Source organism: Solea solea, chromosome 15, assembly GCF_958295425.1.
Source record: "Solea solea chromosome 15, fSolSol10.1, whole genome shotgun sequence".
Taxonomy (NCBI): Eukaryota; Metazoa; Chordata; class Actinopteri; order Pleuronectiformes; family Soleidae; genus Solea; species Solea solea.
Genome location: NC_081148.1, coordinates 19,472,417 through 19,487,299, shown reverse-complemented (window position 1 = coordinate 19,487,299; position 14,883 = coordinate 19,472,417). Strand labels below are relative to the sequence as shown.

The following is a 14,883-nucleotide window of genomic DNA, read 5'->3' as shown; positions in this document are numbered from 1 at the left end:
CGTGTTTGTCGCTGATGTGTTATATTAAGCTTTGGACTGAGGGGGGAAATATATATGTATATGTACATATGTGTGTGTGTATGTACAGTGTCTTAATGTGTTTGTTTATATTTGGAAACAAATAAACATAGTCCAGCAGCTGACTGTAGGAGCTGCTCTCGCTCCCTCTCTCTGCACTTTCACACCAGTAAGTACAGTTAGGGGGCACAGAGGAGAGGTGAGTGAGTTCATGTGTCCATAATCTGAGGAGATGTGGTTTATTTAGTAGTCCAGTAATATGTAACCAAACACTGTGAGAACATGCCCTGAGAAATGAAGCAGTTCAAAGGGGAAACAACTGTTTACACAGACAATCAAGATACCATTGTTTACAGGAAGTTTAAGTTCTCATTTCTTGGTGAGGTACAGTATTTCTGCTCACCCCCCTCCCACTCACCACAGGAGAAAGTGGGTCAACCTTTCACAACAAGGAGGTGGCAGATGCTTCTCTCAGACAGACACACAAACCAACATCATGCATGTACATACAGCCCATATTAAAGATACACACAAAGAAACAAACATAATGTCCCCTCCGCTCATAAACACATTTCCAAAACAACAGACTGTTCTCTGATAGTGTCGCTGTCTTCTTGACAGGATGTAGGGACAGATCCTTTCTGACCCTCTCTCATTTCGCTCTCTATTCATCAGTCTCTCTCAGACTCACTCACACACACAAAGAGACAAAACTACACACATTCTTGGCAACTCTTTCATCTTTCAGCTACTGCAGCAGAAGCGCTCTGCCATCACCACGGAGACAGAAGGCCTCACCATAACAACCAGTGAATGGAAACAATGAGGAGCTTCCTTTTTCCATTTTAATAAGCACGCGCCTCGAATATGATCAGCTATGCATGGGGATACAATGTTAATCTAACGGGAGCATGAACCTATGAAATTAATTACAACAACATCATCATCATCATCAACAACAAAGCGACAAACACGAACAACATCAAAAACAAGGCTCTGTACCTGAATCTTCATTTTCCAACAGGAATTCATGTCTTGATCCTGTAGCCACCTCACACACACACACACACACACACAATCACACACACACCCTCATGCAGACAATGGTTCCTCAGGGAGGCAACATGCTCCCTCTGCAAATCCTTGATGTCAGGCAACACACGGTGAGACACAGAGACAGAGCCCTCTGCAAAAGCAGAGCCGAGGCAGCCGTCACCGTGGCGACTGCAGCAACGGCAGCACAGAAACAAAGACAGACAGGAGAGAAGATAGAGGGAGAGAGAAACAAGCGACTGCCCTACATTCCCTTCATACACACACACATACAAACAGAGGCAGAGCTACTGCTGCTGCTGCTGCACATCCAGGCTGACTCTCCCTCTCAGCTACAGACACAGACACACACACACAAACACACACAGACTCAGTCCAGTGCTGTAATCCCATTGGCCGAACAACGACTTCCTCCAGCTGATCTTGACGAGGCGTGGGGGAGGGGCAAACTGTTGTTGAATCATTAATGAGGTGGAGGTGGTGTCCTTTAAATAGACTCCCTCTGCTTTGCAAACTAAAGCTTAACCTTTAAGTACCTTCCTCTAACCCTACTTAAGACTGTCCAGCAACAGCTACACACACACACACACACACACGTGCATGCACGTACACACACACACAGCCCCCTGTTTTTGAATACGGGACTCCTTCAGGACAAAAGAGTCGGCCACCAAACCTCTGATTAATCCACCACCTCCTTCCATCCACCAATCAGTGAGGCTGTTACTGCCGTGTGCACCAGACACTGGGGGATGTGAAGTGGAGCAGAGACAACAGAGAGTCATTTATTACACATGCTCACAGCTGTATTCAAGGGCAGCACTACAGCTCAGTTACAGCTGGACAATATATCAATATCATATCGGGATATGAGACAGATTTGGGATATCGTCGTATCGTGAGAAGGCATCTGTGAAGACTCTTCCTGGTTTTAAAGACGGCTGCGTTGATAATCATCATATGTATTATTATTATTTTAAAGGGCCACTTCACCCAAAACATTTTTTTCCAGAGATAAATGTGTTATTCGATCACCAGACAGTGGAACATGTCTCATCCCCCCAACAACAGAGGACGTTGGGATTGAAAAAAATAAATAAAATTGACAAAAGTCGACGTCAAAGTCACTTCCTACAAAGAAAATAAAAGCCCTACACTGCCATACATCTACTTACTGTGTTTCGGTCAAGTTTTATGAGTAACAGATCTGAAAAAAATCAAATAAATGAAAAAAACTGGTCAAATTGAATCCGACTCTGTAATAGAATGTGAATTAAACAAACACAACAGAATCATAATGATTTAAGGTTTATTCTTCATTTGACTAAATGAAGGATTTATTTAAATCCTTTATTTAAAGTAAGATGCATAGTCTGTTATTTTTAATTAAGCTTTATTAAACCGAGAAAAAGCCCCAGTGAGAATAAGGCCCGTCTCATATATTTGGCATCTGCAAGGGTCAGCATGACGTACATTTTGTCATCCTCCCATTTCCTTATAGGCCACACCAGCTCTACGCAGAAAAACCTGTTTAATTCTGTGCAGAGCTTATTCCCTGTACACCCTCCAGTTCAGAACCCATGTTTGTTTGTATATCTCAATTTGGTACAAAGCAGATAAATGTGTAGGTATTTTTACCTTGTTTTGGTGGTTTAACCACCTATTGATACTGTGACAGTGAGGAGGAATTTGATCAAAACAAAGAGCATTGCTGTTCTTTGACACACTAAGGACATGTAAGGTCCAGAATATTGGATAATGAGCTAAGCAGCACTTTGCTTTCACCGAGGAACACTGCTTAAACAGCTTTAGTCTCTAAATACAGTCTTAGAGCAGGTCCACTGGCCTGGCTATTGCACTTTGACCAGCTAACACAACAACAACTACAAGTATTACTATTTTTACACTATGATTATCCAGCTTTTAGAGGTGGAAAATAGTGGAAAATCTATGGTTCTAAGGATCTGCATCAGTCTACCACTCCACACATGTAGCACACATCCATTTAGCTTTTTAGCTTCTCTTTGAGCAAGTTTCCATGGACACCATCATGTCCGTTAGTCTCTTTGGACTAACACATGAGAGCGCCACCGACTGGACTGGACTTGAATGGAATGTGATGCACGGTCTGCACAAAGTCAAACTGGAGGTGTTGTGCACATTCATAGGGTAGGGTCCACGCGGAAATGGGCGGATGATGAAATGTATATAACGCAGACCCTCTGGGACGTGTGTTCACACGCAGGTGCGGAAACTACAAGCTGATAATGGAAGGAATGCACATTCCAACATAGGAGGTCGCTCTGGATAGTCACCACAACTGACACGAGAGAGCGCAGCACGAGGCGCTCTGGAGAAGTCATAGCGAGTCAGTGAGTGATTGTTCTACCTCCTGCATGCGTGACCCCAGGAGCCAGCCATCACCTGGACGCTGTTCTGACTCAGATAATCTCCCATTTGTCATATATAAACAATGGACTCCAGAGAATGTCCACACAATAAAAACCACAAAAAGGGCGTTACAGTCAACAGAGTGACCTTCATTACTGCACTCACTGGTGTTTTGACTGTAGACTAGCTAAGTATGGCCAATATGTTTATCAAGTATCCACTGGATCGTCACATTTTAGCATGAATCCCAAGTTTAGCTTTTTCTGATATTTAATCCACAGAGAGTCACTGTTTTAGAGACAGCTATACAACTTTTAAGTGGTTTTAATGTTCTGGCTAACCAGTGTGAGTGTGACTTTGCCAAGCCTTGGGGAATTAATGAAAAATAAGTTGTACATACCATTAGAGAAGGATAAGAATGCCCGCCTTTAAAACAGGGCACAGAGACACTGCTCTGCAGCTGCCACAGCATTAAAACCAGCTTTTATTGTTGTGGCTAATAAGTACGAGTCTTTGTAGAACAGGCAACTAACCTGTAAATTAAGAGTGGGCAATCTGATTCAATCAGCAGTTGAAGACCGAGAGATGAAGACACACAATTAATGTCAGTTTCAGAATGAGGACGTTTTGTCTGACCTGCGTCTATTCAAGTTTTACAGAAGATGAAGACGTCTGCATCAAAGCACATCAACAAGACAAATGGAAGAGAAGAGAAGATTGATCCGAATGCATCCGAATTAGGTTTTCTAATGTCATCGACAGAACCGATTGTAAAAAATAAAATATCATCGTAGAATCAAAGCTATTATCATATAATCAACCACAACGGCCTAAGAAGCTGGCAATTACTGAAGAGTTGGATAGTGAGTTCAGGGGTAATATAAAGTAGAACAGGTACAGAAACAGACAGACCGACAGAGAGGACAGGGAAAACTGACAGTCCTACTGGGCGTGAAATTGAGCAGTAATAGCCTTTTCAGTTCATCTTCAAATAAGTAAAAAAAAAAAAAAAAAGGTTCAGCTGCTCGCTGCATGTTTCAGTCACATCTACAGTAAAAGAAAAGAAGACGACAAGAATTCAAAGACCGACTTAAAGACAGGCTGAGAGAAATCCATTCAAAATGAATAAATAAATCAAAGATTTACCGACTACTTGGCAAACCCCTGCTACTTATCTGCTGAAAGTGGAAACATGGAAGTATCTTTGCACTTTGATCTGGAGCTTTAATCTTCATTTACATATCTGTGTAATAATGCACTGGAGGACAATATCGGAGGAGCCTGGTATATTTGTGCAACATTATCTTCGGACCAAAATACCCATGCACTTCATTATGTGGGTCGTCACTGCGGGAGCAGAACGCCGGCATCTTCACAAGTGGCCGACTGAAGCACTTTTATCGATTTGTAGCGCTCCCAAAACACACACTGTCCTCTTTCCCCCATATCGCGCCATCTATTCAATTTTGGCACCCAATGGACTACATAATCTCGACCTGTGAAAGCTGATGGATATTTGCAGCAAAAAAAAGTCTCCTGTTGTGAGAGCATGTGACCTTCGGCTACATTTTTAACCCGTTAACACCGAGCAACGTCTGCACAAGTTCACTTTGCATCACCATAGTTGCGACAACCGTTTGTGGTATCGGAAAAATTCCAACGGTTTCTGAAAGCTGAGATGTTGCAGTTTGAACATGTGGTTATTACGGTCATTTCAGACAAAAACTCAAACAAATGTTACTTTAAATATGTTTTATACCGTTCAAATTTCAAATTTAACACTCAAAATCTGGTAACTACAGTGTTGTTGGGTTTTTTTTAATAAAACATTTTGTTTTTCTTCATTTCAAATTGTTAATACACTATTTTAGCATGCAGTAAATTGTAAGTGACTGCCAGATATTGAAAGTTATTCTGAAAAAACAGATCGGACAGACTCCATGACTAGACTGGTACCTGGGCTTTTTCTGCCAATTGGAGCTGAAGCAGAGTCATTTGACCCTGGAGTGAATGCTGATTTTATCTGTTATCATTGCAGACAAATTCCACACGTTAGTGTTATTTTAGTGTGGAAAAGAAGCTTAAGTAAAGGGAAGCTGCAGGTGGAGGGCAGCATGAAGTGTTCAGTGTTGAAATGTTATTCATAAAAAGGGCATCTGTACCAAATCTCATTCAGATGTGGGCAAACCGTGCCTGGATAGTTTGTCTAACCCCGGTTTAGCACTTCAGATGTCTTGATGCCGCCACTTTTATGTCAGGCACGTTTAATTTCATTCACCGCGGTCTCAAACAATCTGTCCACACTGATGAAAATGTGAACAAAGTGTTCACCCGCGACAGCGTAATCTACAAACGTCAGCGGTGATGCGGAGTCTTTTTTCCACACAGGCTGCAGACTTCAGAGAAGAACACGGGGAAAAAAACTCGGTATCATTAATGAGTGACTCACTGTTATGGCACAGAGAGGAACTCAACGTACTTATGAGTAAATACGGTAATCAACAGGGTCACAGCATCTTTATCGGAGCAGCAGTCGCAGCTCAGGGCAACAGAATAGAGACCGCTGAATGAGAATGTACTGAGCAAAAGTGACAGTTTTCACTTGAGCACACTGTGTAGAATACATTCAGATTTGATCAGACAAACATTAAAACTACGAGCCATATACAGAAGCACATCGGTTTACTTTGTACATATTTTTCCCGCAGATCTATTCAATTCCTCTGGGAGGACCTTGGTCTGTGTGATCTGGCCAAAAAGACTGTCAAGAAAACAAACAATCAAGTTGTTGTGATAAAAGAGAACACATTCCACAAATCTTGGGTAAAAGCCATAATGTTTTAGGAGTAAAACACATATCTACACTACCAGTCAAAAGATTGGACACACCTTTCCATTGACTTGAATGAGGAAGTGTGTCCAAACTTTTGACTGGTAGTGTATATACAGTATTGAACTCTTGATGCTTTGCTACTGAAGGGTGATTCATTTTGATCATTACTGTTATTATCATTGTCCAGCCCTATATAGGAGGAACATTTGAGGTCAAAACACTCATATAGTAGATATTTTTCTCTCTAATAAAGGTTTCAAAACTCACATTTGTCATACTGCTTTCTCTCAAAGACTCATGGAACAACATTCAGCACATTCTTACAAATCAAATACACTTTCTCCCTTAAGATCTTTTTAGAAATATGGTTGTAAACCTTACAAGTACCACCTGAAACTGGTACTGTATATACAACTGTATTCTATTTCACATTTCTTACATTAATTTAATTTAATTTAATTCATTTGTTGTTTTGTTGTTTTCCACTCATGAAGACATTTATTTAGAAGACACCAAAGTGACTGCTGTCTTCATCGTTCACTCGGGAGCAAAAAGAAAAATCTATCTTTCATTATCTGATAGCCTCATCAATAACCGCATTCTTCATCCTGACAGCCTTTATGTCCAGATCACCCAGTCCAAGAAATGAACAGAGAGCTGTATTGAAAATCGTAGCAGTGGAGGTCAAAGCCTCTCAGACTAATTTTGAAGCTATAAAAGATGGATTTGGGGCTCTTCAGTGATTTCTTTGCTCATTGAGATGCCACCTCATGTCTGATATTAAACGTGCACTAACACACACACACACACACACACACACACACATCATCTTGAAGATGTAGTCTGGCCAGCAGGCAAACCACCTGTTTTAATATCTGCTTTTAATGTCTTTAAATAATAATAAAGTCTGCGTTCATCTGCCTTTGGCTTAAAGTACAAAGGCTGCATCTACAGCAATTATTGTATGGACTCAAGCATTGACTCCATGAAGGCACCTGGGGACAGTACCTCTGGCTAGTGATGACTTTCTAAATTAAACAAAGATTTTACCAGTTCATTGGGGTCTGCAACGAGCACAGAACGACAGCAGAAGCCAACAACAGACTAAATCTTTTGTAACGCTGGACTCACACGTACGCAGCGGAGGCATCAACACAAACGCTCCACGGTCACGTCAAGCGTTGCCAAACTGCAACTGTGAATCCGCTGCATTGCAGTGCAAATTGAGGACTGTTCATCTTTCCAAGTGTCTGCACTGTAAGACATTTTTAGTCTGTTCAACTTGCAAACGGAAGTTCACCTGCTGCCTTAGAATTGCAATTCAACTCAACTTAAGCATTATCCTTGTTTTGACTAATAAACTCAAGTTAATAAAGTTGAGTAAAGTGCAGTGGTATAGTTATCTCAACATTCTTCTATTAGTTATAAAGTTGATTCAACTTTCAATCGCTTTGTGGTTCAACTCGTTACAGCAAGTTCAAACAAATAAATATCCTGTATTTACAGAGATTTAAAAGTCACTTTCTGCATTATAATAAATTACAATTTCAAGTTGATACAACTATTTTATATTGACACAACTTGTCCTATCAAGTTAAGAAAATTTTAATTTCATATTTGTTTTAATTTGAATGTCTATTTTATTTTGACTGATGCTATCAAGCTTAATGATTTGAAATAATCACAATCGACTCTTGCAGCTCTTGCAGTCATTTATTTGAACCACGTTAAACAGCAGCTTAAAAAACAGCTGTGCTAACAAAACCAGCTAAAATGTCTAAACCACACCAAAGACAAGTTGTTAAGTATCATACATTTCCACATTATAATTTGGCCCAATGTGGTGTGGGTACTGGAGGTTCAGGCATATGTTGCTCCCATCAGCATGGCGAAGCCTGTGGGCACATCCTGTAGGTCATGAAGAATGATTGTCTCTTATACCACCACAGCCACGTTGAAGATTTTGAGAGCAAATGCACCGTGCCGAGATTCCTCATGTCCAATTAACAGTCCAACCTGCATTCCTCTCATCAAGGGTTTCTCCATGAGCCTGATGACGAAGATAAAGACAATTAAATTATCATAAAAGGAAAACATGTTTTTTTTTATTTTTATGAACGTCAAAATATACTGATAGAACAGTTGTGACATCTCATTATTTTATCAATACTTAAAAATTTTACAGACATAACCCCCTTTAATACAGCCTATTGAGGGCCAGGTTGCTGCATCTTTCTTAAATTGTACTGTTTTGTATAACATGTACTGATGCTGAACAGTGGTTGAACCTTTATTCTGACAAGGTCTGCACTAATACTCAATCTCAAATAAGATTGAGATACAGTCTGACATTAGCCACGCTAGTCCTCCATTTTATTACTGTAAATTCTGTGTAGAAGATTTTGTTAAATATGTTAAAGACTGACAGTTTCAGATTAGTCCTTGGTAGTTGGAATATTGTATATATTTTAATTATGGCAAAAAAAATCTGTATAAAAGACTAGGGCTGCAAATAACAACTATTTTCAAAATTCTTGATTAATCGTTGTTTCATCAATAAAATGTCAGTAAACATTGAAAATGTTGATCAGTGTTCTTCAAACCTGGAAATTATATTCCCAGTGAATATTCACATTTAAGAAGCTGAAAAATCAGAAAACTTATTTTTTCTTATTTAAAGAAAAATACTCAAACCGATTAATCAATTATCAAAGTAGATGAAGATTAATTTATTAATCGAGTAATTTCTCCAGCCCTAGTAAATACATTGACTTACATCACACATCCTGATTACATCTGACGAATCCTCAGCCAGATCAAGTAAGGCAGCTGTTCTTTTGTGTTGGTTTGTGTCCTACACAAAAAAGGCAAGAGTATGTAAATGCAATAGAATCCTCTATAATCATCTTATTTTGGTACATACTTATAAGAAATTAGATATGATTTCCTGAACAGTCCATACCTCCTGTTGAAGACACTGTAGAACACTGCTCAGGTTTGACCTCCTCTTTGATGCCACCCCAGCTTTGTAGAGCTCCAACAGACTTGCCATTGTGGCATCTAGTCCTTCCAGAAATGACTCCAGCAGGTTTTTGGTGACAACTCTGTCGAACTCAGCACTCAGCTGAAACAAATGACAAAATACAGAAAAGGGGGCATGAGAGAAAGAAATTGGAGCTGCATAAAGCTTTATAAAGACAATGAAAATACACTAAAGGCTCCTTGCGCACTGAAGAATGGACAAAACTTACATTTCCACTTCATTAAATGCCCATTCTTGCAGATATCTGAAAATTGGGAAAAACATATATTAATTGTTTATCTGTAGGCATATTACACAAAATTATCAACACATTTACTTTTGTTTTATGCAGTGTTGCTGTTGGTGACGGACATCAACATAGAAGAGTGGATCAGCTTACTTTCTGCAAATGGTTTTTTTATTTTAAACAATATTGGCATATACTGTAGTGTAGGGCTGAACAATTAATACAAATGTTATTGAAATAGCAATACAGCTTACTGCAATTTCAAATTGCAGGAGACGCAATATTTGTTCAAGCCAAAATGTGTCAAAATATTATTTTAGATTAATTATTATTACACATCTTATTCTACGAAGAGACATTACATAGCACATATACATACATGATATCAGACATACATTAGCCAGCCGCAGGTGAATATCTCTGTCACCCTGCATATTTTTGAGTTATTCCTCTTATTGTGCGAGCCGCACAATAATAAGAGAGGCTGTGTATCACCCTGCAGTGCTGTGAATAAAGTGCAGTTCTTCAACGCAGACAAAGTCCCGTGATTTAGTGTGTTGTTGCCGTAACGAGCTAACCCGAGCTAAAGGAGCTAGCGGTCTTTGGACGTATCCTTACTACGGTTTGGGGGGGTCAGCCAGCTTAGTTGATAACACTGCATACATCATTACTTGGATGTAGGGAGTGCGGCGAGAAATGATCCAGGCTGTGTTGGATACGCAGAGCCCGCTTGGAGACGGAGGAGCGCTGTCATCCACTCAAAGCGTAACGTTCACCTACTACTCTTTCCGGTCTAGCTATATCCGGTGTGGTGTTGTAGTTTTTTTAACGTTACTAGTTGTTGCAACAGTATGTGAAAAAACTACAAATTTTGCTCGGCCAAAAGGAACGTTGATATCGCGATAAAAAAAATTGCCGCCGTTAAAATGAGGTTTGCTTTTACGCCGCTAATTACGTGTTTAACTGACAACACAGGTTTACATTGGAAAAAAAAAATTAAAATTAAACGAAGGTCTGACGCAAATGAAGGTCTCATCTCTCCGTCTAGCTAAAAACCAGACATATTAAATATATATAAAAACGGACCTAATTGGTTAATGTTTTTGAATTATGTACTTTTTTAGAAAAGGCGCGGTTAAGGAAATTTGCCCACAATGAGTCTAACAAGGTCACGGTAGTTAGCTTATTATCGACTTCAATTAAGTTTTCAGCTACAGTTAAAAACTAAAATCTACATTCAAACATCATCTTAAACAACATTAAGATTGATTTACACATACTTAATCAAAAGATATATATAAAAACTCACCTTCGGTAAGGTAAATCAGTAGGAAAGTTCCTCTCCTTTAGGGGTCCTGCTGCTCCAACTCGATGAGAAAATGAGTCCGCCACTATTCACAGGTTGTTATCAGGTAGCGCTGCATATTATCCATCCGCCATGGAAAGTAGTCCTCTTTTGTTTACCACTTTTTTCTATATTTATAGATTATAGATTCATAATTGTGAACACAAAACTTAGCTGTATGTGCAGACAGGTCATTTTATATACCTTTAAACTTTGCCATGGTTTAAAGACGATTTTCTTTCAAGATTAAAAGTAATAGCTGCTTTTTTTTCCATCTTGCCACCTGCCATCCCCCCTCACCCCTGCTCAATGAAAGCCCGCCCTTTTCACCACCCACGCACAATTTAATCATAACTCAGAAATTCTAGTTAAGTGAACACATCAAGATCATCAATTGTCAACACAACATAGAACTTAAAGTTTAAATTCAGAAAACGTGCAAACTTAAGTTTAAAATCCAAAACTTGTCAGAGCTCTTTGAGTTAAATAGAAGTATTAATTTGACATAACTAAAAGGGGCTGTAGCGTTTTACAGTGTGCTCATGAAATCATGAAATCATGGTAAACAAATAATCCAGCTCAGGCGCTAGCCAATCAGATCACGTCGAACAAAACATGTCAAAGTGCAACAACAATGGCAGACGCAGCAGACATCACCATCACCCGCCTTGCACTTTTCCACTATACAATTCTAGCGCGACTCGGCTCGGTGGTACCTGGTGATTTTTTTGGTTCTTGCTCTGGCGAGGCTTCAGTCGAGCTGAGCTGATACTAAAATGTGACGTCCACAGACTGCCGGCCACTGATGGGTCAGAGAGTGTCATCACTGGAAGAGTCACGAGCGTGACGTCCGACACAAGAATGAAACCGAACAATGCCGAACTGAAGATCAGTTAAAAAAAAGACTTAAAAACTTGCGTTAGTCTCGAACATTTAACAGAGGAGTTTAACAGAGGTGTATTTTAGCGACAGCAGTGCCAGCGACCATGAGCCGAATCACAACACCGTTCAGCCGTATTTTAGTTCAGTGACTGTGTCAGACGGAGCCTGTGTTCCGGTCATGCAGGAAGTACTGAACTAATTATTTTAATGAACTGATTCTAATGATTCAATACATCGAAAACAACTGCTTTGTCCATCACTACTTTGTGTTTGTGTCACGTATAACACGACGTCAGGGCAGTTTCGTGCAGCCACTGAGGAGGTTCTAGAGCCGAGTCGTGCTACGACTGTATAACGGCAACGTGCCAAACGTGAGATGAGAACATCACTTACGCGTGTGAGTGAGTGTGCACTTGATGAGATGAGTCATCTGAAGTTAATACGCTTTTATCTTTTGCTTGTTATCATTACGCTATAGCACACAGTGGAGCAGAGGAGAGTCACCAGGGCAGAGCTTCAAACTATCAAGCCTTGACTTGGCTGACCTGATCCATCTCTGGTATCAGACGATTAGCCTGCAGGTTTGAATAACAAAAATGGCTCAAATGAATGACCATGAATTCTTGATTAATTCCTCCGACAAGCAGAGAAGGAGGAATTACAATAGCGGCATGCTTTTGTTGAAGTAAAATCAATGAGCAGACTAAGCTAGGCTGTCTCCTCTGAGTGTCAGTGGCCTGATGAGGGTATTTAAGCTTGCAGCCCTGTCTTTCTCCTACAGGAATGAAGCATAAATGCCTTTCTTTAGAAAGAAAAACAAATATGACTACTATTTCCATCCAGGCATCTCTTCAAAAACATTCTTTAGATCTGTCATTGGTGTCCAACGTTTTTCTTTCCACATGCATCACTGCAGAAATGACATCAGTGCATTCCTCTCTTACCCACCTCACTTCCTTTAGGTCACCGGCTGTGACATCATCAGTCATCACCTGCTGTTTAACAGCAACCGTGTTGCAAAAGAACCGCTTGGGGTACTTGAAACTGGTGATTTCTAACACACAATGATGTATTCTGCAACCACATCTGTACTTTTTAACTTTTCCAGCCTTCAAAGATCTGATCAGGATTTCAGTCTTGTAAGCAGCTTTCCTGCAGGATGTGAACTCGCAGTAGGGGGGGCACCTGGCAGACGAGCACGCCTGAGGTTACGAAGCTATCTCTCCTGCATCTAAACCTTCTATCAATGCCTTCACTGATGGCTAGCACGTCAAAACACCCACAGTGAAAGGTCTCCAGTGTTGGCCCGTGTTGAATGACAGCGGGCTTGAAATGGCACAGACTTGAACTTGATTTACATCTGATCTCACTTAACAGAAAGCAACAGGCACATTTCTCACAAAAAAGCAAACTTAACGCAGAGGAAGTATAAATAATTCCATGGAGTCTTGCCATCAGATAGCAGCCTCTTCAAAAGGAGTGTTGTGCTGCCAACAAACAAAAGACGACAGTAAACACAAACTCCTCAGGCAGTTTCACTTCTTCCCGACGTGGCTTGTTTGTAGCATTAGATTATTTGATAATCTGTAAACCAGTGGGACACACAGTGCTATTCACACCTCTACACTGCAGTGATACCCAAGACATGTAACCTTGGATTTATTTACCCTCCATTCCACGAACCGATGATGGATGAAGGATGGAGCAATGAATCTGCTCTACACCCACTACTCCAATCAACAGCCGAGGGTCCAGCCTCATTTGGCTCCTAGATAAACAAGGTCCAGAGCAGCGGCAGCAGTAGCAGCAGCAGCAGTAATTTGCATTTTAAGGCTCTTGGTCTTACGTGCCTTATGGCTGCAATTCACTGAGAGGTGCATTTGCATTGTGACTGTCTGAGAGGGATCCTGTTAGGATAGAAAACAGGGCACATAGAGGACAACGTCTCCCACAGCATCTCTGCAGACATTAAGAACACACCACACTGGTTTGAAGAAGGGCTGCACAATTAATTGCCAAATAATTGAAGTCACAATATGACCAAGTGAAATATCCAAATTCAAAGACATGGCAATTATTTGATAAAGAGAAAACAGGCAACAAAACAAGTATTATGATGAAACTCTGCAGTGCGACAGGAATTCACTCGCCCTGAAATCTTTCTCTTCAGTTGTGTTTTTACAGATCATTATGACTTTAATGAACTTTTTGTGGAAATGACACAAGTTAAGAAGCAAAAATGATCAGTTGTAGTATTAGTCATAGAGCAATATTTGTCAAAAAATAATCACTGGAGCATTTTTTTGAGGCATTTTAATTTAGCTAATTTTACTGTGAGGTAGAAATCTGAAAAAATAAAATAATAATAGACATGATACAGGTGCTTGTTTTAATTTATCTTCTGCAGAAGAATCCGCATGATACTTGAAGCCTCGCCATGTCAGTAAAAGCTTGTTTAACGCAGGTCTGTGGTGGAGAAAGTGTGAAATAGAAACGATTGTTATTGAGCACAGAGTGAGCCTGTAGTGAGGCAGATAAGAAAGCCGCATGCTATGACATCTTAGTGGACAAACAACAGTGCACACCGGATAATGACGGGATTTCCAATACAACCTCAAATGACACGAGAGGTTAAATAAATGGGAACGCTTTGATGCATTAAAATTCACTGGGGCTCAAACCCACTGGTCTTGAAACAGAAGGTCAGGAAGGCGAGCTGTTCTCAGCTCTACTACCCCCTGCTGACATGGACCTGAACATGCCCTGAATTCAACTTCAAAACAAACTTTTCCAAGACAGTCTAGCTGCAGACCTGCACTGTCAGGACCCTTCGTTGCAGACCTGCACTGTGAGGTCTCCTGCACTGTCAGGACCGGAAGTTGATTCGAAGCCTTTCAAAATAAGAGCGACCATACCGGAAGCACGTATTTTTCGTTCCCAATGTTTCTTGGATCTTTATTTTATGTTTACAATGTAAATATGTTTACGTGTATCCATGTGTTTAATGAAAGAGATTTAAAAAAAAAAAACTGTATATCTTTCCAGTTCAACTGTATAAGGTGAAAAAACTCAGGAAAATGTCAAGATAAAAA

General features: G+C 40.2%; 1 protein-coding gene and 1 long non-coding RNA gene across 3 annotated transcripts in view; both read right to left on the bottom strand.

Moving 5' to 3' along the window:
- Window positions 1-14,883, bottom strand: part of marchf8 (membrane-associated ring finger (C3HC4) 8) — a 90,478-nt gene that overhangs the window by 39,031 nt on the left and 36,564 nt on the right. The window lies entirely within an intron of this gene.
- Window positions 8,041-11,146, bottom strand: LOC131473683 (uncharacterized). The gene is made up of 5 exons (XR_009242215.1): window positions 10,874-11,146; window positions 9,547-9,582; window positions 9,258-9,419; window positions 9,072-9,149; window positions 8,041-8,345 (listed from the first exon to the last, which is right to left on the bottom strand). It is a non-coding gene; the product is annotated as an uncharacterized LOC131473683 (long non-coding RNA).